The sequence below is a fragment of the Anas platyrhynchos genome, chromosome 1 (genome assembly GCF_047663525.1).
Source record: "Anas platyrhynchos isolate ZD024472 breed Pekin duck chromosome 1, IASCAAS_PekinDuck_T2T, whole genome shotgun sequence".
NCBI classification, from domain to species: Eukaryota; Metazoa; Chordata; class Aves; order Anseriformes; family Anatidae; genus Anas; species Anas platyrhynchos.
In genome coordinates this window covers 119895812-119920450 of record NC_092587.1, presented here as the reverse complement: position 1 = coordinate 119920450, position 24639 = coordinate 119895812, and the positions used below count along the sequence as shown (strand labels likewise).

Here is a 24639-nt window from a genome sequence, read left to right as displayed (position 1 = left end):
GGAATTCTTACGGACAGATTTGTTAATCTGAATCCTCTAAAGAGAAAATGAGAATACACAAGAGAACAAAATAGTCTATCAACAGTTGTATGTTTGTCTGATAGCATAGTTACTGAAAAGTACAACACAAAAATGTAGCTGAAGAATGTTCTCAATATTCTCTGAACTGCAACAAAATCAACAATCAACAAATTTATATACTCTCTGAAGTAGAAGGAAATACTTATGTTTCTGTTTTCAAAGAGAGAAAACAAAACAAACAAACCACCAACAACAAAAAATTCATACTTTCAATAGTTGTTTAGAATAATAAAACCAGCACATTTTAAAGTATTCAGATGAGTGGGATTTGTGTATTCAGTATTTACTCGGTAGTAGACATTTGATCCATTATCTGAGAATTGTATTCCGTAATCTAGGTGCTTTTAAAGCATCCAGTATGATAAAAACCTAGCCTCTTTTTAAAAAGTGCAGCTGAGGATAGGATGCTGACAAAAATAATAAATCAGCTTCCAGAACAGTCATTGCATTCTGAAACAGTAAAACGTCAGAATCCTTTATTTCCTGATTTAGAGGCGGCTGCGATCTCCAGGGCTGGGCTGCTATTCCCAACTGCTTTCAGTCCCTTATCCCTGAGAGATGGGGACTGCCGAGCCGAGCCGGGCAGCGGTGGGCGCTGCAGACGGGCCGGGGACCCCGCTAGGGGGCAGCTTTGGCGTGCGGTGCGCCCAGCGCTGAGCCGGCACAGGAGGGCCAACGTCGGCTTTTCCTTCTTTCCAGGGGATTTTCTCTTTCTGCCAGCATACAAGATACCCCCTGCCTAGCTGGAAACTGAGATAAAACGTAGATCTGGGGCATCGCTGGGTCGTTCTTTTCTGCTCAGATTCCCGGTACTTCGTGTACTACGGAAACGCAGCTGATACCGAGTGTGACAGGAGTCTTTTTCTGCTCTTTAAGGCACTGCCATCCTTCCTGACTTATTTCTATTTCCCCTCATATTTCAGTGTAAAAAGGGAGTTAGATTAGATAAAAAAGAAAAAAAAAAGTAGGAATTAACCCTTTTTATTATTGTTCGCTAGTTTTATGTCATGGAACAGAGTGCCTCTGACTTTGCTAAGCAGACTATCTGTCATCTTATGATGAATCTTATTTTTAGAAACTATTATTTTAATATAATAAAGCAAGAAAATGAAGTTAGAAAACTTCAATACAGATATCGCAAGCTTAAGCACGTTTTAATTATGACTCATTTAAGGATTTTTCTTTTTTCCTTTTTCACTACAAACTACTGTATATTTTATCTGTGTTTATAGCATTTGACATGGTAGGTGAGTGGAGAAAAAAAAAAAACAACAAAACGTAAGGCATAGAAATACTTAGCACAATAATGCTGCATTTTCATATTGTCAGGGTGATTAATGACATGCACAGTAGTTTGCCAGTAATATAAAGGAGCAAATCTCTGCATTTCTGAATTGATGCTGTTAAGTAGACACCGTGGGAGTCTGCAAGCCTAGAAATAAATTCCTCTAATAACCATGAGAGTGTCTGTCCCTGCAGTGCATTAAACAGATCAACAGTTCTCTTTACTATCTTTAAATCCTTTTGCACAATAACAGTGCCAGTTAAACTGCATCTTCACCTTTCCAATTTTGATACACAATCTTTTGTTCAGTTCCCTGAATCTTTGGGCATTCTATGTACTGATGTCATCTTCCACATCCTGCAGCAGGGAAAACCTTGTTTCCGAGATGCCTGCCTGGGAAGTACCCTATGAGCATGGTAAATCCTAAATACAACCACAAAATATGGACTGGAAGAATCTGACAAGGTGGAATTTCCTTAAGCCTCAGGGGGCCGCTCAGCTCCTTTTATATATCTTGAAGCAGGACTTTGCAAACATAGTTGAATTTTCTCTCATGGGAATACATAAATATATGAGATTCCTTCTCTCTCTCTCTTTTTTTTTTTTTTTTCTTCCAGAAAAGAACAACTTGTCAAATGTCAGAACATACTGTGAAATGGGAATTTTTAAGTTCAGGAACATTATAATTTTGCTGTTATTTTTTTCCCCAGGTTTTCCTGCCTAAAAACCTTTTGTATCGTGAGGCTGGGAAACAAAACTCTCAGCATTGGAGGTGAGAAAAATCCTAATGGCAGAGAATGAAGTTTTAGAGAGGATCATAGATTGGAAATTGAGAAATTTTCAACTTCCTTTTTTGGAAGTCTGACAACCTATCTTGTGATTTCTGTCCCAAAGGAGTTTCTAAAGAGCTAAGCAAAAATATGAATTGGTAAATGGTCAAGCAAGATCCATTGATTGCTTCTTAATGAAAAGAAAGTTTCAGAGTTCTGCCAGGTATAGGAGAGGCTTCCAGAAAAGCTAGGGTTATGAGGAGTTAGGATGGAGAAATGTAAAAGTACTTTGAGAACAAAGATAGGATCACAGCTAAACATGAGTTTATTAGCAAATTTGTTTCTATAAACCATCCCATGTATTCACAAATTATGTATATAATGCACTTCTATAGTTACAATTTTCAGCCTCTGATGCTGTACTGTACTCATTTTTTTTTAATTCAAAACAATAAAAAAATGTTATATTTGAAGAATAAGAATAGTAATTGGCATGCAAAGAGTTGTATGTGCCATTTCCTCTTTCTAATTTTTTTCTTCTTTTTCGACATTCAAACAAAAATGGGGGAGAAGAAATTTGAAGCAATTATCAACCATCTCCTTTTGAAAACTATAAAGCTTTCAAAAAATATATGTACATCGAGTAATATATGTACCCAGAGTAATCTCATGCTGTATGGAAACACCAGGATGGAGTTTCTATAGCATATATTGAACTTTTCATGATGTTTTTCTGGCATAATTTCTCCTGTCTGGAAATGAAGTTAGATTTGTAAATTTTTTTTTCTTTTTTTTCTGGAGTCCCATGGGAGGCGGTTCCGAAGGGCAGAGGGGTCCAGAAAGGCTGGGCGCTCTTTAAGAGGCAAATCCTAATGGCGCAGGAGCGGTCTATTCCCATGCGCCCAAAGATGAGCCAGCGGGGAAGAAGACCAGCCTGGCTCAACAGAGAATTGTGGCTTGAGCTTAGGAGAAAAAAGAGGGTTTATAATCTTTGGAAAATTGGGCAGGCCACTAGGGAGGACTATAAGGATGTAGCGAGGCTGTGCAGGGACAAGATTAGGAAGGCCAAAGCTCATCTGGAGCTCAATCTGGCTACTGCCGTTAAAGATAACAAAAAACGCTTCTATAAATACATCAACACCAAAAGGAGGACTAGGGAGAATCTCCATCCTTTACTGGATGCAGGGGGAAACTTAGTTACAAGAGATGAGGAAAAGGCGGAGGTGCTTAATGCCTTCTTTGCCTCAGTCTTTAGCGGCAAAACTGGTTGCTCTCTGGATACCCAGTACCCAGAACTGGTGGAAGGGGACGGGGAGCAGGATGTGGCCCTCACCATCCACGAAGAACTGGTTGGTGACCTGCTACGGCACTTGGATGTCCACAAATCGATGGGGCCGGATGGGATCCACCCAAGGGTACTGAGAGATCTGGCAGAGGAGCTGGCCAAGCCCCTATCCATCATTTATCAGCAGTCCTGGCTTTCGGGGGAGGTCCCAGCTGACTGGCGACTAGCAAATGTGACGCCCATCTACAAGAAGGGCCAGAGGGCAGACCCGGGGAACTACAGGCCGGTCAGTTTGACCTCAGTACCAGGGAAGCTCATGGAGCAGATCCTCTTGGGAGTCATCATGCGGCACTTGAAGGGCAAGCAGGCGATCAGGCCCAGCCAGCATGGGTTTATGGAAGGCAGGTCCTGCTTGACGAACCTGATCTCCTTCTACGACAAAGTGACGCGCTGGGTGGATGAGGGAAAGGCTGTGGATGTGGTCTACCTTGACTTCAGCAAGGCATTTGACACCGTCTCCCACAGCATTCTCCTCAAGAAACTGGCTGCTCTTGGCTTGGACTGGCGCACGCTTCGTTGGGTTAGAAACTGGCTGGATAGCCGGGCCCAAAGAGTTGTGGTAAATGGAGCCAAGTCCAGTTGGAGGCCAGTCACTAGTGGCATCCCCCAGGGCTTGGTGCTGGGGCCGGTCCTCTTTAACATCTTCATCAATGATCTGGATGACGGCATCGAGTGCACCCTCAGTAAGTTTGCAGATGACACCAAGCTAGGTGCTTGTGTCGATCTGCTCGAGGGTAGGAAGGCTCTGCAGGAGGATCTGGATAGGCTGCACCGATGGGCTGAGGTCAACTGTATGAAGTTCAACAAGGCCAAGTGCCGGGTCCTGCACCTGGGGCGCAATAACCCCAAGCAGAACTACAGGCTGGGAGAGGAATGGTTGGAGAGCTGCCAGGCAGAGAAGGACCTGGGAGTGATGGTGGACAGTCGGCTGAATATGAGCCAGCAGTGTGCTCAGGTGGCCAAGAAGGCCAACGGCATCCTGGCTTGTATCAGAAACACTGTGACCAGCAGGGCTAGGGAGGTGATCGTCCCCCTGTACTCGGCTCTGGTGAGGCCGCACCTCGAGTACTGTGTTCAGTTTTGGGCCCCTCGCTACAAGAAGGACATTGAGGTGCTTGAGCGGGTCCAAAGAAGGGCGACGAAGCTGGTGAGGGGCCTGGAGAGCAAGTCCTATGAGGAGCGGCTGAAGGAGCTGGGCTTGTTCAGCCTAGAGAAGAGGAGGCTCAGGGGTGACCTTATTGCTCTGTATAAGTACATTAAAGGAGGCTGTAGAGAGGTGGGGGTTGGCCTGTTCTCCCATGTGCCTGGTGACAGGACGAGGGGGAATGGGCTAAAGTTACGCCAGGGGAGTTTTAGGTTAGATGTTAGGAAGAATTTCTTTACTGAAAGGGTTGTTAGGCACTGGAACGGGCTGCCCAGGGAGGTGGTGGAGTCACCATCCCTGGAAGTCTTCAAAAGACGTTTAGATGTAGAGCTTAGGGATATGGTTTAGTGGGGACTGTTAGTGTTAGGTTAGAGGTTGGACTCGATGATCTTGAGGTCTCTTCCAACCTAGAAATTCTGTGATTCTGTGATTTTCTTTTTTTTTTTTTTTTTGGTGTGTGTGTGTGGAGACAGGAAAAAAGGGAGAACAGTTTTCCATACTAGACTAAGAGGAAGAGATCTATAGTAACAAAGCAAGAAGGCTCTGTAACCATGTGCCTGCTGCACTTATATTGCTTATTCTTCTTTTTCTTATAGCACTGTAAGTCTGAAGAAACTCCACTGCTTTCAGTTGAATTGCACTATTTATAAAATCAGTAGGAAAAGAGAATTACAACTCATAACTCATGAAGGAGATATGAATCATTTTGTAACAAGTTTTTATTTTATCTTGTGGTCTGTGGTGCAATACTGTACAATTGTATATGAAAGCTTTTTATAGAAGGAGATTTATCAGTCAGTTTGAGTCTCCAAGTCAATTCCCACCCGGACTGGCACTTTTATTAGGACTCATTATCAGAGTTGTCATCTAGTGCAATGGTAGAAATCAGCAGAAGTTACAGATGCTTTTTAAATCAGATCCATAATATTCATTGAAGATAACAATCTGACTAAGTCGTGGAGTCTTATGTGGTGGAAGATATATAGGAACCAGTCACAATAGCCATATCCTATTGCTTCACCAACTCAGCTTATTTCTGTAACTGCTTAGTGTTCACCCTCTAGTCGTTCTCCAAAGGAGCTAAAGCAAGGAAAAGACTGGCATAATAACGTAGAAAAATGGTGCATATAACATTGAGAATACCTGCTAGAAATGTTTAACAGTAATATAGAACATTCTTGCCATCATCTGAGCATTGTATAACATGCTGAGCCAGACCAAGAGTGATGGTGAGCTGGATTCTTGATTCAGTTTGCCCTTTATGCTAGCAAGAATGATAACTGGTGACACTGGGGGAATGCTAAACAGCCTCTTAGATTCTTTTACAGTTCTGATGGAGACTGAAGTGGTACACATTACATATTGTTTGTGGAGATATAGTTGACTCCAAGACATGTATGCTTCTGCAATCTTGAATAAGTCTATGAATAGAGTAGGAGAAGGTCACACTGGAAAAATAAAAAGAGCTATCAAACACCTAAGAGCTTTCCAGGGTTTACAGTCATTTAAGATTGTTATATGGTATAAACTTGCAACTTTGGTCAAAGTGCATACAGTTATTATTGTGTATTTTATCTTTGAATTGGCTAGTCATTAGTGTATTATATAGAAGAAAATGAAAACAAAACAAAACATCTCTCCTAAAATATTTTTCCTATTCTTCATCCTTTATTTGTAACTTCAAAACAACACTATTGTCTTCCATAGAACAGCCAGGCAGCTAATCTCTTTCCTTTGTTGTGTGTTTGTTTATTTGCTGTTGTTGTTAATATACTATTCTTTCATTCTTATTACCTCTGTAAGTCCTGGGATGCAGCCAAGGTTTCTCACCAGTTAGGCTAAATAACAGCAGGCTGTTTGCTTAGCACCTTTGAAGAAGGCCAAGCTGACAAGGTACTGCACATTCCTTCCCTATTACAGAGAAGGAACAGCAACAGCTAGCTGCATAGCCGTGTTATAGTCTCCTTTGATCCTAAATAATGTGAAGAAGGACATCAACATGAGTGGAGGCAGGGAGACAAGCTACCTTCATGGTAGGTCGAAGGTCCATATGGGTGGGCCCATGGGCAGTGGTCCTGGAAGCTGGTCAGGGCCTTCAAGGCCTGTTGACACCCAGGGTGCCCTGGCACTCTTCTGGTATGGTGGTTCCTGCTAACCTTGCTAACCTGGGTTTACCATTTTTTTGTGGACGTTTGAAAGAAGAGGCTGTGAGGGTCAGTGCTTCTTCTCCCTTAGGCTGGTGTCTAATGAAGGGACAAAAAAGAAGCCTGACCATGGTCTAGAGCTTTAAAGCTGTGAAGACCATCATGAGACAACTGGATTTTGACAGCTTTACTACGTTTGGTTTAATTTTTACATCTTTCCCACATCTTTATACATTGCCCAGTGACATTGCCCTGATATAGCTGACTGCCTGACAAACACAAGGGCCACTGCAGTTGGGCTATTTCTGTTTAACTAACAAAGGTGGAAGGCTGTGCAACATATGTCCGCCCTGGACTGGACCCAGCACCCAGCCACCTCAGCCTTAACAGTGGTAAACAGATTTAATTTGGCACTCCATCTGCACAGATCTCTTACCGTTAGATGTTATGTTAGTGTAATTTCAGTCAAAAAGGCCAGGTTACTAATCCAGCATGACACACAGATTCTGAATGGGAAGTTTGAATTTCCGTCCTGTGCTTTTACTGCATCACTGTTTTTTCCACTTAGTAGTAAAAGGCATAAGAAATCCTGACTACTGTGATGTAAAAATCCTTGAATTTAAACATTTTCTCTAGTCAGCATTTTTGTACTTGAAGCATGTTTTGAAATGTAAATTAGACATTGAAGTCATCAGTAAATACCATGCAAAGACTGAACAATTGAAATAAAGCCTTTCTATGTACAATACACATATATATACACATGCATTAAAGTGTACAAATGTATATTACATATACATAGCTAAACTATTCTATGGATTCAACTACTGTATTAAATTACTATTAAAATTATAAATAAAAAAAAGAAATAACATATTAAGGAGATTTACTTGTGAAAATGAAGAAGCTAACAATTAGGATTAAATATGATTTGGGGGATTCTCATTTTAATACTCTTTCGATATTGGAAGTAAGATAAGCAGTGTGTTGTGTATGTTTTCCACTAATATACATCTTCTTCTGTCATCCAGTTTTCTACTGAGACATATTTATAGTAAGTAGAATAAATTAATTACAGAACCATGTAATACAAGGATGTAATTCCATCTAGTAAAACCCCCTGAAGTGGAGCCTTGAGTTGTTTGCCATGTAAGGGAAGCAAAGCATAGGTAAGTAGACTTAGATGCAATGTCAAAGCTTTTCCCTGCGGGTAATGTCCAAAAATAAGAAAGATCATTTTATTTTTCTACAGCTTGTTTTACTGAGCCTTTTCCTGGCTAGCACAGAAAGCAGTAGGATTCCTTCTACCCTTCATCTCCCTCCCTCTCTTTTGTATGTGTGTGTCTATGAATGAGCAGCACCTTTTCTTCCTGCTTAATTTCATGCAAGCTGAACACCTGCTCTGTGCTTTCAAGCAGATATATAAGAGCCATAACTTTGGAATTTTAAACTCTGTTTTCTTAAAAACTTGGTTTATTTATTTGGCCTTCCATTGTTAAAGGCACAATAAAAGTAAGATTGCTCTAAGCAAATATGAGGCAGATCTTGGGGAGACTGCAGTATTTTTATCTGTGTTAGCATGTTGTGCATACTCAGCTATTTCTTCTGCACTTATGCACCACTTTCATAACAATTTCAGCCTGTCCTGTACAGATGCTTTGCTGCAGAAGCCCCATTAGTATCAGTAAGGATCTTTGCTGATGCTGGAATGACAATCACTAGATTTACCCGGGACTGAACCAGAAATAAACAGGACCAACAGAACTAAAAATATAGCTTACCACAACTTCATCAAAAAGAGGTGTTCTTCCCTTGTATAATAACTTATCATGTCTATTCCCGTAGTGATCTGGGAGAGATTATTTCCATGGCAGAATGATATGTTGATCCCCAGGAATTGGCAGGAGCCTGGGAACCTGTTTTTTCAAACTACTTTAAGGGTTTTCATTTCTGAAAAATCCAGCTGACTGTCATCTTGTAAATGGAATTGTGCATCCCTCCTCCCTCCCGACAGGGGAAGTTGCCGTAGTTTAAAGAGCTATTTTGCTGTCGGTACTTTATCCTCCAGAGACTTTAGCTTTGTGTTTCCTAGTTACAGAAGGAAGGGAAATAAAGTATCTGTGGAAATCCTACGGCATGAGCTTCTGCTGCATTTAGATGTGCTCTGGTTAGATGCAGCTCTGGTGAGTAAGAAGGGATTTTGAAGACTTTCTTTAGCACTGCAGATAAAGCAGGGAGAATCTCGCGATCTTTTTGTGAAAATCAATTTCAGTGCTTTTTTTCTACCAATAAGCAAGTCTGTACCATAGAACTGCAGTTTTGTAAACACTGAGCAAAAAGTAATGATATTTTAAAACTGTTGGCTATTTGTCCAAACAGCATTAGATACAATTCTCTTGCAGTCAGTGGTGGTAAGTCATGTACCACTGCTGGGACTGGGTTGTCATTTGGGAAGACACTGCCATTTCTTTCTGGCGGCTGCTTAGACTGACATTTCTTTTCTAACACATGTATCTGGCAAGTGAATATGAAGAGCTGGAGGAAAATTGTGTTGCTAGCCTGGAAATCTGTGAGATACCAGATGCTGGGTAAGGTGGGCAATACAATTAATAAGGGCAGGGGAGTTCCAATTCAAGCTATCTAATTATGAGGAAAAGAGAAGACTTTCTTGGAAGAGTTTTTTCTCCATATTCCAAACTCCTTGATTTTATGGGTAAATTGCAACATCTATATTAGTTTCAGCACAACTCTATGCTCCATAATATTTAAAATTATTTTCTTAGATTCTGGACATTTTTCATGGAAGCATTTTTATGACACAGAACAGCTATAGTCCCTTGGGGCTGCAGCAGCAGGGAAAAAAAAAAAAAAAAAAAAAAAAAAAGCCCAAATTCCCTCTCATTTGTTTGTTTTGTTTTGGGTGTACTTCATTCCAAAAATGTTCCTGGGCTCCATGTCTCATAGTGGCTGATTAATGGATTTGTAAGCCACAGAGAGGTGACAAAGCCCCTAATATTTTTATTGCTGTAGACCTCCAAAGTCAGTATGTGCTAAAATCCCCATGCTTGTATGGTTAAAAGAGGGGCAGCTCCATCACGCTTCTCAACCCCTTATTTTAATAAAATGTCCAAAACTTTCTGCTATGATGTAATAATTAAAGGATTCCTATCTGTGAATTTTCATAGCAAAGTAGGTCTTTCTAAACCATCAGAAGGATTTATGAAAACTTCACTTGGTGAAATACACACTACAAATGTTCTGTATAGCATCATGTAGCACTTTTCTTTGTTTACTGAGATGTAAAATAAGCTTTATTAAATGGTTAGGTCATAGTAATAGTGGCAAAGTATGGACAGTTTTATCAAGTATGTTTTAATATACATAAATATATATAATATAAAGTTCAATTAACAATTATTAACCAACAATATCACTATCTGAGATACTTACTAACTGCAAATTAACTGTAAGTGTTTGGAAATCTATCTTATTCTCTTCTTCATAATTTCTTATGCACAAAATCTTGCTGTAGTTCTTTAAGATTATAATTACATGTTGTACAGGAATGTAAAGGTTTTTATATTCAAATCAGAGGAAAACTGAATATATTCATTATATTATTAAATAAAGCTCTAATATCTCAATGCAAAGTTTAAATGAACCAGTAAACAAGCCTATAATATTGTTATGACTAATTTGAACACTGCTAATCCAAATACACAAATATTATACTAATTACTTTCTTTATGGTGAATGAATAAATATTGTTAAAATGAACCAGTCACTGTAAAATGAAGTATCCTCTTAAACTCTATTTCATATCTTTAGTTTTGTGACAAATTCTCATAGTCCAGAAGGAATAACACACAGACTATACGAGAAATCAGAGCTTCATAATATTTGAGCTCTGATAAATGGGCTATGTCTGTTCAACTTCTATTGATTTGTGCTGTGCTGCTGCATTCCCAAAAGACTAGATTTCTGTTTAGCTTCTATATTCTAATAAATAAAAAACAATTAAAAATTTGGTTTCAAGTAGGAGATAAATAAAGACAGAAATTATAGTCAATTTAGCTGTCATAGTGTTAATCTGCATAACCTTACAGTCTTGGTACTCTGTGTGTTGTTTTTTTCATTATTATTATTATTATTTTATTATTTTATTTTTATTTTTATTTTTTTTCTCCCTGGTGATTCTCCCTGTGAAAAGGATGTGCAATTTCTTAATGTGCTATTTGCAGATTTTTTTGTTCATAAAACAAATGAAAGGTTTTGTCTCTCCTTTAATGGTTCCTTATACATATCACCACCATGTCATCTTGCTGTTGGACTTTCCACTACCCAGGAAGATTCATGAAGATGTTTGCAGAAGTAGCTGACCACCACCCATGGTACAGAGCTGGCCTCTAGCTTCACTACAACTTTTTTTTTTTTTTTAAAGGAAAACTTTCTTGCCAGAATTCATTCTAACTGCACAGCTATGTTACTCCTTGAGATCAATGACAACAAGCAGAAGCACTATGTAAATGGGATTCTTTACTAAACCTTTCTTGTTGGTAGCACTGAGAGCTACCTCAGGAACTAACAGTTCTTCTGAAAGCTATTCCATCCAGTCATTATAAAGTTGCCTGAATTAGCATAGTGGTAGCATGTACTTGCATTGCTGACTCTTCCATTATTTGCACCCCGCCATAGCTTCAGACAGTCCAAGCATGGTCTAAGTGTATGAAAAACAATTCCATTATCCATCGTAATTTCTATTCAATGGTAACAAGTCAAGCCTTAAGGCCCCCCATTTGTCTTCAGCAACCAACTAGATCCAGACACCCCTTTCCTTCCCTGGAGTTACTTGCTCAGCTAATCCATGAGCAAATGGTCTTTGGTCTCCAAATACATCATCGGTATATTGGATTTTCAGATCATGTCACCATTTCTCTTTAACTTCCAAAGGTAGCATGTTACAATATTCCTAAATTGTGCTATACAAGCAAATATGGTGACTGGATTTCCCTTATCAGTACTGAAAGTCAGCTAACTTCCAAAATTATTGCATCCAATGTCAGAGTCAGTAGTAATAAATCAGGAGTGCTTAGGATGTTGAAGATCTGAATCATTTCGTAAGACTGATCATAATTTGGAGGCAGAATATTATATGCTCCAAAGCACTCTGGAGCTGTGAGTTTTGCGAGCAGTCTATGCACAAGCTGACTGGATAAACACGGGCAAGCATTTGAAGGAGAAGCAAGGATTACTTGTCAATACTTGCAAATTCCTACTGTGTCTGCTGAACGTGTGTAAGTTCATATCTCCCTGCTTTCACATGACTTTGGCCTCCTTATGACCAAAAAACTGTTGGGCTAGAAAAAGAATTGGATACACAGAATTAAATTTCTCCTTTTCATGTGGCATTCAGAGAACAGAAAGAGTTGTGAATGGTTTTTTTTTGTTGTTTGTTTGTTTGTTTGTTTGTTAAGATTGAGAGTATCTGCAGTATCAAGGGAATCAGCAATTATGCATGCCCCTGCAAAGTCAGTATGCCTATATTTAGCACTATATCTATACTATCTATACCTGAATTTAGATATTGATATTATCTGTCCTCTACATTGACTGTAAAGGAAGACTAAAGTGACTAGATGGCTTTATGAGCTCCATTGGGGTGCATTTACGCAGGTAGATTTAAATCACAGTTGCTATGGAGGTAGTCCTCATTTTGTGCAGCTTCTGATTTAAAAATTTTTACAACTTCATGATCTGAAAAAATCTTGGCAACTTTCTTTTCCTGATAGAGGTTATTTGTCACTCATCTCTTCTTGCTACAAAGCTTTTTAATCTAGTGAATGGATGATTAGAAATATGTTATAAATAGTGTAATATATATATGTGTGTCTGTATATACATATATATGTATATATATGATTAGAAATATAGTATACATAAACATATATGTGTATATATATCTAATGCTGGATGTCTAATGCTGGATAAATCCTGTTTCTGGATCATTCAATGTCAAACATGGCATTTTATGCCTCTTAAGTACTATTTTCTGATTACAGATATTGTAAACCCTTAATGGTGCAGATCATTCTGTTTCCAGGGAATAATGCTGCTTGTGTCTTTGACCACATGCCCCTGCTTCATGTTCTGCCTTCCAATGGCCTGATGATTCTTCTGTTCTTTTCTTTGGCGGACAAATGGGAGTGAAAGGGGGAGGGGGAAAGTGAAGCTAATTAACTGGCTGCATCATAATTTAACAAGTATAACATATTATAAATTGATATATTATAATCCTACAGCTCTTATAGTCAAACTGGCTGAGCAAACAAAGATAGCTATTTTTTACCTCTCTATTTTACCCTGTGTCTACATACCTGTTGTTTTGTGGTTTTTTGTTTTTTTTTTTAGATCTGAGAACTAATGTTGAGGTGACACTGCAACATTTGTAGTCCATATGCAGTAAATTTCATTCATGTAGACGCTGTAGCCATTGCATTAAATTTGGTCCGTTATAGCCATTCATCTGGGATTCCTAGAGATTCAAACTACCTTGACTGTCAGGGTGAGAACGTAGTAAATCTCCACTCAAAAGAGTACAAAAATAATTATGTCTAAAAGCAGCACTCTCGTGCCAGAATTAGTATAGCTGGCAGGCTGGTATGAAAATACATTTGAGATTCTTCCCTGCATAGCATGTAGCACATCCATTAAGACTACATATTCCAAACAGATGCATACAATCAATCCTTGAAAAACAGAAGCTTTTGCTTTTAAATCACTCTTAAAGCATAGAAATGAAAACAGTTTACTCCTTTGTTAATTTGAGCTACACAATTATGTAATCCAGAAAATGTATCGGTGTCAACAATCTCCAAATCAACAATATAAAGAGGAAATGAAATTATCATCACTAAATGTATTTCCAGGTCCCCAAAGAATACAGGGGTTTTGTCATTAGAAGGTCTTATTTGTCTAGGAATATATTACATTGATTTGAAAGTAAATTACAAGGCAAATATTTATTAGACTGGCGATAACATATAGTCACTTTGCTGAAGACTTTAGTCTCTAAATTCATAATTTGGCTGAGAAGGTGAAAGCAATTATTCTATTTTTCATTGAGTTATCGAGTTACTGAGCACCTGCTCTCTACTTCACATTCTTTATGATATAGTTAATAAGGGCCTGGTGTTGGCCCTTTTAGGCAACTACACATTGTTCAAATTCTCTGTATTAGTAGTAGCACAATCACAAGTGTTAGCTAAAATGGCTTTTGCTATTAATTAATATTGTAAGAACTTCTAGCATGATAAGTAAGACTGTCTAAGGTCTTTCATTATTCACGAGACTAGTATATATAATACTCAACATTTATATTTGTAGATGAATATATGCAATTAACATATATGTATATTTATAGAGAATATATACTTGTATATAAACTTATGCATAAAGTCCCCTTTAACCACCCCCATTTAACATTTTGAGCTTTTTTTTACTCACCACTGTTTTGGGAACCTTTACTGTTCACCTTCTTTTCCACAAAATGCACTGCATTTTTACTGTTTATCCTAAATATTGCAAATAGTTTATTTAACTACAATAAATGATTGTTTACAGTAGTCAAACCTCAAAAGCAAGTTTTCAAACGCCACCACTCTAAACACATGCTGACTTTGTATAGTAGGTTTTCTTATTTGTTTTTCTGTTGTACTAATTGGTATCACAAATATTTAAGGTATTTTTGTTAAACATGGAAAAAATACAGTAAAATATTGTATCCAAACAGCTCTTTATGACTCGAATACTTTCTCCTGGGTAGCAGTATGATGCATGTTCTCTTTCTTAATACAATTTTCTTCATTTATCCCACTCCTGTGGGAATTTTCCTATCCCCCAAATTTCTGTAAGTTTTATCAACCTTTTAGTTTCAGTAACATAGAACCGTTTACTATATGTTTCCCTTAAAACTTAGTAACACTCAGATTTAAGATTCTCAAATGAATTATCAAATGAAAGGGAAAAGCTATTTTAAATGAAATTTCATTATAAAGTTTTAAGAAAAATACATCAGGCTTTTAACTGTCTGAAAAACTCTGAAAGGTAAAAAACACCCAGCACAAACACAGGCATGAATGTTTTAGGAAGGTAATGTTAAGTACTCTGTGATTTTCAGTGATACTAGGAAGACTGATTTTCTTATGCCAGTATGTATATTTTTGAACACGTCTGCCATACCTTAAATGGGATAAAATGTCTATGTATACAACATCTTTCAGGCTCAGGGAGTCAGCAGCTAGCATAAATTGGTATAATCAGTTTTCTGTTATTCCTTCTGCTCTGAAGTCACCATTGTAGAGGGACTTTGAGATGGGCTGTGGGTACTGAGAATTGAACAAGGCAGTTTTGGAAGATACATTATGCGTTATTACAGGTTGAACTGAAAATCTATAGTTCTGTCATGGGATTTAAATACATTATAATAATTACATGCAAATACTTGGGGGACATCCTGTAATATACACCCTCAATATTGCATTACGCATACTTATTTTGTGGGCCACAGATTCAATTAAATTAACTTATGAATTATGACATGAGTTATTTGGGGAATTTGTGAGAGCTGTCTTCTCCCAGCTGGGCATGACTTGTCAGTTTTCTATGATTCTGAGTGTAGTACCTGTTTCTGTGTCTAGGCTGTAGAAACTACCATTTCTTTTTATTAATTTAGTCTTCCAATTTATCACACATACAATTATTATGAGTTGTCCCAAAATGGATGTGACCTGCAGCAAAACTGGGGAACCAGAAGATGCTGCTGGGTTTCACAATGTTAGCTTGGAATACAACCACAAGTATTTTGATTTGGGTCAATATCTCCTGTCCACTGTGCTCTGGCTCAGAATAAGTCCACAAACTGGGTTCAGTTTGGATGAAACCAAGTTGGAAGTGGCTCTCTAGGAGTCTGTCTAACACACTCAGGGTAATAGTTACTCAGTCTGTGGGACAGGAGTGCAGTTGGGCAGTCCAGGCAGAGTATCTCCCCTTGCCAGAAAAATGACAGTGTCCTCCGGGCCAGCTGCCCCACCTTCCAGCCACCACCCTATGGGGACAGGTGTGGGAATTTTGAAGAAAAGTAGAAATATTTGCTCATTGCTTAAATATGAGCACACAGGTATTTTGAGTCTTGAGGTAGTAGCAGAGGGCATTACAACTGTATAAATGAGTTGTCTGAGAGTTCAGGGTAGAGTGTTGTGAGTAGGGACCTTCCCCAGTGGCCTTGTCTCACCGTGTCCAGAGGTGGTGTGTGGGAGGTATGCCAGGTGCATAACTGCAGAGTAGCCCAGGTGAAGGTGTGAGCTTAAAAATGTCTCCAAAGCCCAGAGCAGAGACCCCAGGTGAGGCTTTTCACTGTTCTTTCTCGCTATGTAGCTGGGCTCACCAAAGCCTGTTGCCAGGTAATGCAGCTGGGCAATATCAGAGTTGGCCTTAAGCAGCTCTGCAAAGGGTTTGGGTGGGTGAAGCAATGTGCAGAGTTTGTTGGTGTATGTAGGGCTCAGATGGTTAGTCAGAATTTAATGTGATTTTCATATGTTGTTGTTGTGTTTTTTTTGTTTTTTTTGTTTTTTTTTTCCAGTTGTATGTTACCATAAGGTGGGTAGTAAATATGTATTGGTGCATCCTGCTGGGAGTGTAGTGTATACTCTAACCCATCATGAGGATGAGATGCCTGCATACCTTTTGTATGTAGGCATATATACTAATTAGGATTTCTGTAAAATTGAGCAACTGTTCTTTTTATGTATGCTCTTTAAAATGTGTGATTGGTAGATTTCTTACTGTGGGAATTTTTATAGTTTCACTCCACCAAAGTTGTGTTTGGTTGTGTTATTACTAGTTGCATTAATAATTTATTTTGTGTAAGGGACTTGCAATATGCTACTCTCTTCCCTAGGAAATCATTAATCAAATGCTTTTTATTTTCTCTAGAAAAAAGTAGTTACCTGCTTTAAATCCAGGTGCCTAGGCAAAGTTCTCTGGAACACATAACTTCATCTCTGCTCTGATGAAGGAAAACCTTTGGGGAAAAAAAAGTTAGAATTATGAAGTTCAAATTAATATGCATTGTAAATAATCTTACTTAGCGTAGAAGAACAATGTAGGATTTATGAATTATGTGAAGTGGTTCTTTTTAAACTATCAATGCATCATCCATTAGAACAAAATGGAGTTTTAGTATAATAATTAATTATATTTTTATTAAGTTTCTTGTCTCTTACTTTTCATAAAAATGAATTTGCATGCCTAAAAAACAGCAATGACTGACATGATCTTGCTTTTTCATAGACAATTTAATTGTCTTTGTCTTCGGTACAGTGATTGACACTAAATGGTATGATATCAGAAATTATATGATGGGAAATTGAGTTGCAGACTTCAGGGGCAAGAACTTCCATACAATTCAAGACAGAAAAGTGTTTATAATTTAATTGTGACTTATACTGTTTGTAATTTATATGTTGTGCCACAGAACCTGCTTTCTGGGAAAAGGAGATATATTACATTTGGTAGTGATGGATAGCATTGTTCTAATGGTTATTTCAGGTGCAATTTATTTTTTATTTCTGATCATTTGCTACTTTGTGGGTGAAAGTAGGGTTATAGAGGTGTGGATAGAATGTGTACAGCTGAGCCATGTCCTGGAATGGACCTGTAATGTATAGCAAGATCTAGATGTATCAGTGTCTAAAATGAGATCATCGCTTTTAGTCCAAATGCAGTGAGGATACCTAAATTAAATACACACTCAAAAGATGAATTCTGTGAATTAAAATGAAAATATTAAATCCTCTGGAAATGGGTTAGCTGTTTCTTTAAGCAATTTAATTGCAGAAGATACTTGACAAAAACATGTTTTCATGTTTTATTATCTATAAGAGTGGCCCTAAGTATTAAAGTTAATGCTCTCACACACTAATATATAATTATTTATACTACTTTGAAGTTTTGTGTGTTTTTACAAGGTGCTAATAGTGCTGAATCAAATTGACAAAATTGCATAATTTGTAGGTTAATATTAACATAATCCTACAGTACGTTGTTTAGCAACACTATAGAAATAAAGTTTCCTGAATATTTTTGCAATATGATGAAGACTGAGTATCTTTAATGATAAAGCTTTTAATGATGTAAGTTGTGACACTTAGAAAATTTTATAACTAATAGTATTCTTTTTCATGTAGGCCAACTGGCTGTGAAGCTTTGCTAAAGCAGAATAGATCATAGAAGTGGATTTCACAGTTTATCAAGGAATTATATCAAAATTTCAGGGAACAAATTGAGACACGGATGCAAAATTAAGATTATTTGCTCTAAGAGAACAAACCAAAAACCTTTTGCACCCTGTCTAATGTTTGTGATTTTCCTTTACTCAAAAGTTTTTCACCTACATTTTGGTAACTTCCAAAAAATGCCAGCCTTGTGACTTGGAACATCAAGTACAACCACATTGTATAGAGTTCCACAGAAATCATATCTGATTTAACATCTGTAAATAGCTGTGCAATATCAGGTACAATAATACCAAGGAATTTAAGTTTTTGCTTATATCTAATTTCATGTTGTTTTCTGAGTTGCTTTCTTCCCTCTCCAAGTCAAGTCTGAATAGTTAGAAGAGTGATCATCTCTGAAGCAAGAGTGCCGATACTTTTATAGCTTAATGTAAACTGCACTGAAAATTGCTTCAGGAGTTGCCTTTGTCTGCTTTTTGCATTCCAGAGTGTCCCCCTCTCCCCCCAGTTGTGTCCCCCCCCTCAAAAAAAAAAAAAAATCCATTATGTACTAATGAGAAGAAAGGAAATTGGCATCCCAGGTGGGAACATGTTAAGCTCTGTCTTGAAGGAGCTGTGTATATAGAAAAGTTAGGCAGGTGTACCAATTTTTTTACTTCTTAATTTTAACTTTCAAAGTAGAAGAATAAGGCTAGCTTGATAAGTGTCAGAGCTCATGTACACTGCTTAAGCCCTTTGCAATTTATGTAAGTCATCCATTCTAGTCTGGAATCTACATGGAACTTCATGCTTGGCTTCAGCGTGTTCTATCTTCTTATCAAGTGTATGTTAAGAAAAACAGGACAGGGTAACAAAGAGGAAATACTGCCCAGATACTGGACAGTTACCTATTATCTGCCCCCATTTCTACATGTGATCATCAAACAGAAAGGGATTGAGTAGATGAAGATATGGATGAGTCAATACACATTTTGTTTGTTTTAGCTCTATGATTTGTCTCTGACTGCAAACAAGGCTGGATCCCTAGGTAAGCATTTAAGAATTGTGAGGCTTGTAACAATACTTTCCTAGCCTCCAAATTGTGTGGTTGGAGATTCTTGAGGAAGATGTAGTTTTTATGAACATTTGTAGTTCTCAGAGGATTTCTCTGTTATGTACTCACTTATGATTTTTTTCTGTCTACATTCTGCTGTGCCAAGACTTCAACATCTTAGCAGTTACTCAATGTATGTTGAGTTTACTCTTCTGCTTTTGTGAATTTTGATCTTATTGCATATTAACAGGACTGCAGATGGAAAAAAAAAAATCTTTTAAATTTTAAAAAGCTATTTAAAGTAGTACTTTATATAAAATACTGTGTTACACAGATTTAGCAGGGGGAGCTCTCGTTTGGGTATACTTGGGCAGTGTTCTGGAGGTGGTCCTCTAAAACAGTGTGATCACGAAGCTGCATGGTGACATTTCCTTCCATCCCATTTAGAATGGAGCTGCCACTGCAGCAACAAAACTTCTCTTGTCAGCATGATAGTGTTCAAGTACAGCTAATCACCTAAGGAGAACTGATTTTTAGTGGATTTGCCTGTTCATAAATTCCCACTTTTTTTTTTTCCCCCCACTGATGCTTAATACTTATTATACCAAGGATAGCAAAGTTTTATTTGTTTTTAAGACCTGAACAACAAGCACTAGTATTTCAATTTGTAAGTTTTAACTGTACATATCTTCTCCCTGCAACTGTTGTCTTTTCTTCTCATTGCAACTTTTAGTATCCAAAGCAAAGGGAAGAAAAATGGAGAGTGATGGGAGATTCAATTTGCAAATGTTGGAATGCAAATTCTGTGATATTAATATCAACCCCTACTGAATTTTTGCATTTAAGCTGCTGATAAACTTCCTCATGCTGTGGAAAAGTAATTTCATTTCCTGAGGAATAGGAGGAGTTCTGCTCTAATGTATTTTTCAAAATGAGAAACCATACTGGACCAAAAGAAATGGATTTTCACTTTTATTTTCCATGTGATATTCTTAAATGTAAAATAAGACTTTTCCATTTAATTCAGAGAACAGTAAGGTTAAAAAAAAAAGTGCCTTTCAGTTTTGTCTAAATTTGGAAAAATAGCATGATAATTGAAAAATCATCACGATCATTTTAATAAGTGATTGACTTCAGTTTTTAATTAGATCAATAGTCTTTGTTTACAATGATGCGAAGAAATGCAACACATATGGCAGATCCTGCACAACTCCTGAGTTCATCTGTAGCTAAGTGGAACTGTCATAAAATTTCCTAGGAATTTTAAGGTGCTTCTTCCCGGCAGTTTGAACATTATTAAGAGTTGTATTGTGATAATGGCCAGGTTTCATAACAGGAATGAAAAGCAGACCACTTTCCAGCCAGTGTTTTGAAAACTGGCATGTCTCCAATTGGCATTGCTTCATAACTAGAAAAAAATGCAAAGTACACAACTCAAATACCTAGCCATTTGAAGAGGCTTGTACTGTGTGAACGGAAGAGAACACTGAAGAAAAGTATTGCGGTGTAAGATGTTGCAGCAGTATACAAGATATCTGATTACCATAACACTTTTTTTTTTTTTTTGTGAGATGTTATCAAATTAAACTCTTCTCTAACATGTGCAACGGAACTATTTTGAGTTCGTGAACTCTGCTTATTCTTGAAAAATGTATTGTGGTATTCAATCTGATGCCTCAACAGCCATATTCCGCCAACTACTATTGTGCAGAAATTACTATAAATCTCTGTCTCTATTTTCCCAGGTTTGTGTGCTGATTATTATTTTTTATTTATTATTTGGTATTTTCTGACAATTTCTTGGTTGGTTGGTTCTGGGTTCCAAAACAAAATATGGGAGAATACTATTTATAAACAGCCTCACAGTATACTAAAAACTTAATACGGCTTGCTATTGTAGGGAACAGAGACTTAGCTCCTGTGGGAAGGCAACCAGTGCATAAAACTTAGAGGAGTCCTTCTGTAAATTAATTCTTGTTCTTAAGTCTCCTCTCCTTCCCTTACCCTCCACATCACCTCCCCTCCTCCCCGTTTCTGAAGAATTGATGAAGAAACCAAATGAGATTTAATAAGAGCAAGTGTAGAGTCCTTCACCTGGGAAGGAACAACCCAAAGTATCAGTACAGGCTGGGGGATGACCTGCTGGAGGGGAGCTCTGAGGAGAAGGACCTGGGGGTCCTGGTGGATGACAGGTTGACCATGAGCCAGCAGTGTGCCCTTGTGGCCAAGAGGGCTAATGGGATCCTGGCGTGCATTAAATGGAGCGTGGCCAGCAGGTCAAGGGAGGTGATCCTCCCCCTCTACTCTGCCCTGGTCAGGCCTCACCTGGGGTACTGTGTCCAGTTCTGGGCTCCCCAGTACAAGAAAGACAGGGATCTCCTGGAAAGAATCCAGCGGAGGGCCACAAAGATGATACGGGGCCTGGAGCATCTTCCCAATGAAGAAAGGCTGAGAGACCTGGGTCTGTTCAGCCTGGAGAAGAGAAGACTGAGTGGGGATCTCCTCTGTGTATATAAATATCTGAGGAGTGAGGGACAGAAGGATGTATCCAACCTCTTCTCAGTGGTTTGTGGGGATAGGACAAGGGGCAATGGCTGCAAGTTAGAGCACAGGAAGTTCCGCACTGACATGCGAAAGAACTTCTTCACGGTGAGGGTGACAGAGCATTGGAACAGGCTGCGTAGGGAGGTTGTGGAGTCTCCTTCTCTGGAGATATTCAAGGCCTGTCTGGACGCCTACCTGGGCAGCCTGCTCTGAGGAACTTGCTTTGGCAGGGGGGTTGGACCCGATGATCTTTCGAGGTCCCTTCCAACCCCTACAGTTCTGTGATTCTTAGTTTTATCTAGTAAGACTGTGTATCCTGAATGTTAGAAAGGATTGTTTTGTACCAGGCTGCATCTTTCTTTATCTTTTTGTCATTGTTTTTAATGGCAGGACTGATCATTTGTTCATGCAGTCATAGAATTATAGAATTGCTTGAGTGGGAAGGGACCTTCAAGATCAACCCCCATGCCATGGGTAGAGATGCTTCCCACTCAACCAGGTTGTCCAGGGCCTCAACCTAGCCTTGAACGCCTCCACAGATGGGGCATCCACAGCCTCTCTGGGCAACCTATTCTGCCTCACCACCCTCTGAGTGAACAATTTCCTCCTAATCTCTAATCTAAATCTCCTCTCTTTTAGTTTAAAACCATTCCCCTGTGTCCTATCATCTGCCTGAGCAAAAAGTTGCACTCCATCTTCTTATAAGCCTCCTTTAAGCACTGAAAAGCTGCAATGAGGTCTCCCAGGAGCCTTCTCCAGGCTGAACATCCCTAGCTCTCTCTGCCTTTTTTCATTGGCGGGGTACTTCAGCCCTCTGATCATCTCCATGGCACTCCTCTGGACCTGCTCTAACAGCCCCACATCTTTCTTGTGTTGAGGGCTCCAGACCTGGATGCAATACTCCAAGTGGGGCCTCACAAGAACAGAGCAGACTGGGGCAATTACCTCCCTCAACCTGCTGGCCACTCCTCTGTTGATGCAGATAAGGCTGCAACTGGCCTTCTAGGATGCAAGCACACACTGCTGGCTCGTGTCAAGCTTTCTGTCCAGCAGAACTCCCAAGCCTTTCTCTGCAGGGCTGCTCTCAGTGAGTTCTGCTTCCAGTCTGTACTCATATCTGGGATTGACCTGACCCAGGTGCAGCACCTTGCACTTAGTCTTATTGAAACCTCATTACGTTCACATGGGCCCACTTCTCCAGCCTGTCCAGGTCCCTTTGGATGGCATCTCTTCCTTCTGTTGTATTGACTGCACTACTCAGCTTGGGGTCATCTGTAAACTTGCGGAGGGTGCACTTGATCCCGTTGTCTATTTCATTGATAAAGGTATTAAACAGCACTGAGGGACTCCACTTGTCACCAGCCTCCCCTGGACATAGAGCCATTGACTGCAACTCTCTGAGTACATCTTTCAAGCCAATTCCTTATCCACTGACATGTGCCTTGACATGTATTCCAGGAGGATCTTTTCCATGATCTTCCCAGGCAGAGAAAGTGAAGCTCACTGGTCTATAGTTCCCCGGGTCTTCCTTTCTACCCTATTTAAAAATGGGAGTGATGTTTTCCTTTTACCAGTCACCAGGGGTTTCACCTGACTGCCATGACTTTTAAAACCTGATGGAGAGACACTTGGCACCTACATCAACCAGTTCTCTCAGGACCCTGGGATGCATAGCACCAAGCCCACCCCCCTTGTACCTGTTCAGTTTCATCAGATGATCTCAAACCTGTTCTTGGCTTACAGTGGGAGGGACTTTGCTCCCCCAGCCCTCATCTTCATGCTCAGAGAAACAAGAGATGTGGGAAGCCTGATTGGCAGTGAAGGCTGAGGCAAAGAAGTTGTTGAGTACCTCAGTCTTCTCCATGTCTGATATTACCAGATCTCCCTTCTTGTTATGAGAGGGGGAACACTCTCCTTGGCCATCTTATTACCAAACTGGCAGAGTACTTTTATCTCAACTACTTCCCATGGTTGAATGTTTGTTGTTTTGTTTAATAAAAAAAAAAAATCTTGTAGATCTTTCATTGTGTATTTGCCTTTTATTTTCCCTATCTTATAGTAAATATAAGAGGAAGTTCAAAGTCACTGATTGCTGGTGCAACTCAGTTTAGCATATTATTTATCAAAATTGGTTACTATGAGGAAAGTACATAGCCATGCATAGATAGTTATGAAGGGATTAATGTTATTCATACTATATGGTATTACAGGTTTTTAAAATTTGAAAATGTAGTTGGGAGTATATAAACAAGAGAAAAAAAAAATCTGTTTTCTGTCTTCCTCTTCTCTCCTCCCCTCCCCCCCAAAATCATCAATACAATTGAAGATATCACCAGTGTTCCTTGTTAGTAACCTGTTTTTATATGGTGAAGTAAACTCTTAATGATTGTTTGAATATTACAGTTTATCCACACAGAACCAGATTACTTCCTGGAAAAATAATAGAGCATCTTTATTGTTATCCTTTAAGTACACCCTAAAACCTATTATAAACTTACAAAGAAGGATTATTAAACTAAACAAGAGTAGTTTATTTAATGATGATCTGCTAACAAAGCATTCTAGCTAATCTCTGATTAGTGATCTTGTCAACAGGAAACCAAAATGTAGGATAACTGAATTCCTTAAACATTGGCCATCTTCAAAATAAATTGTTTTCATTTCATGTCTTTCATACTTGACAGGAGTCAACAGATCTTGAACCACAAGATTAATCAGTCACTCTGCACAAAAACAGATTAGATTTACCAAAGTGCCAGAAGTGCGTACATGGTCTTGTGTGTAGTGGACTGTATACTGGTAGACATGGAAGTAATATTTTTCATACTAAGTTATTGTACAAAATTATATTTTAAATATCTTAATTTTGTTTCACTCATCCATGTATTTCAGACATTTTTATTTTTGCATAACTATCTTTATCAAATACTCAAATTGAAATGAAACACATAAAACCATAAAAAAAAAGTGTTTAATAAAAGTAGGAGAATATTCCCTTTACA

The 24639-nt window shown here is 38.6% G+C and overlaps 1 protein-coding gene across 16 annotated transcripts in view; it reads left to right on the top strand.

The window, feature by feature from the left end:
* DMD (dystrophin) overlaps positions 1 to 24639 on the top strand; it is a 1236775-nt gene that overhangs the window by 622540 nt on the left and 589596 nt on the right. The gene's annotated exons all lie outside the window — the stretch shown is intronic.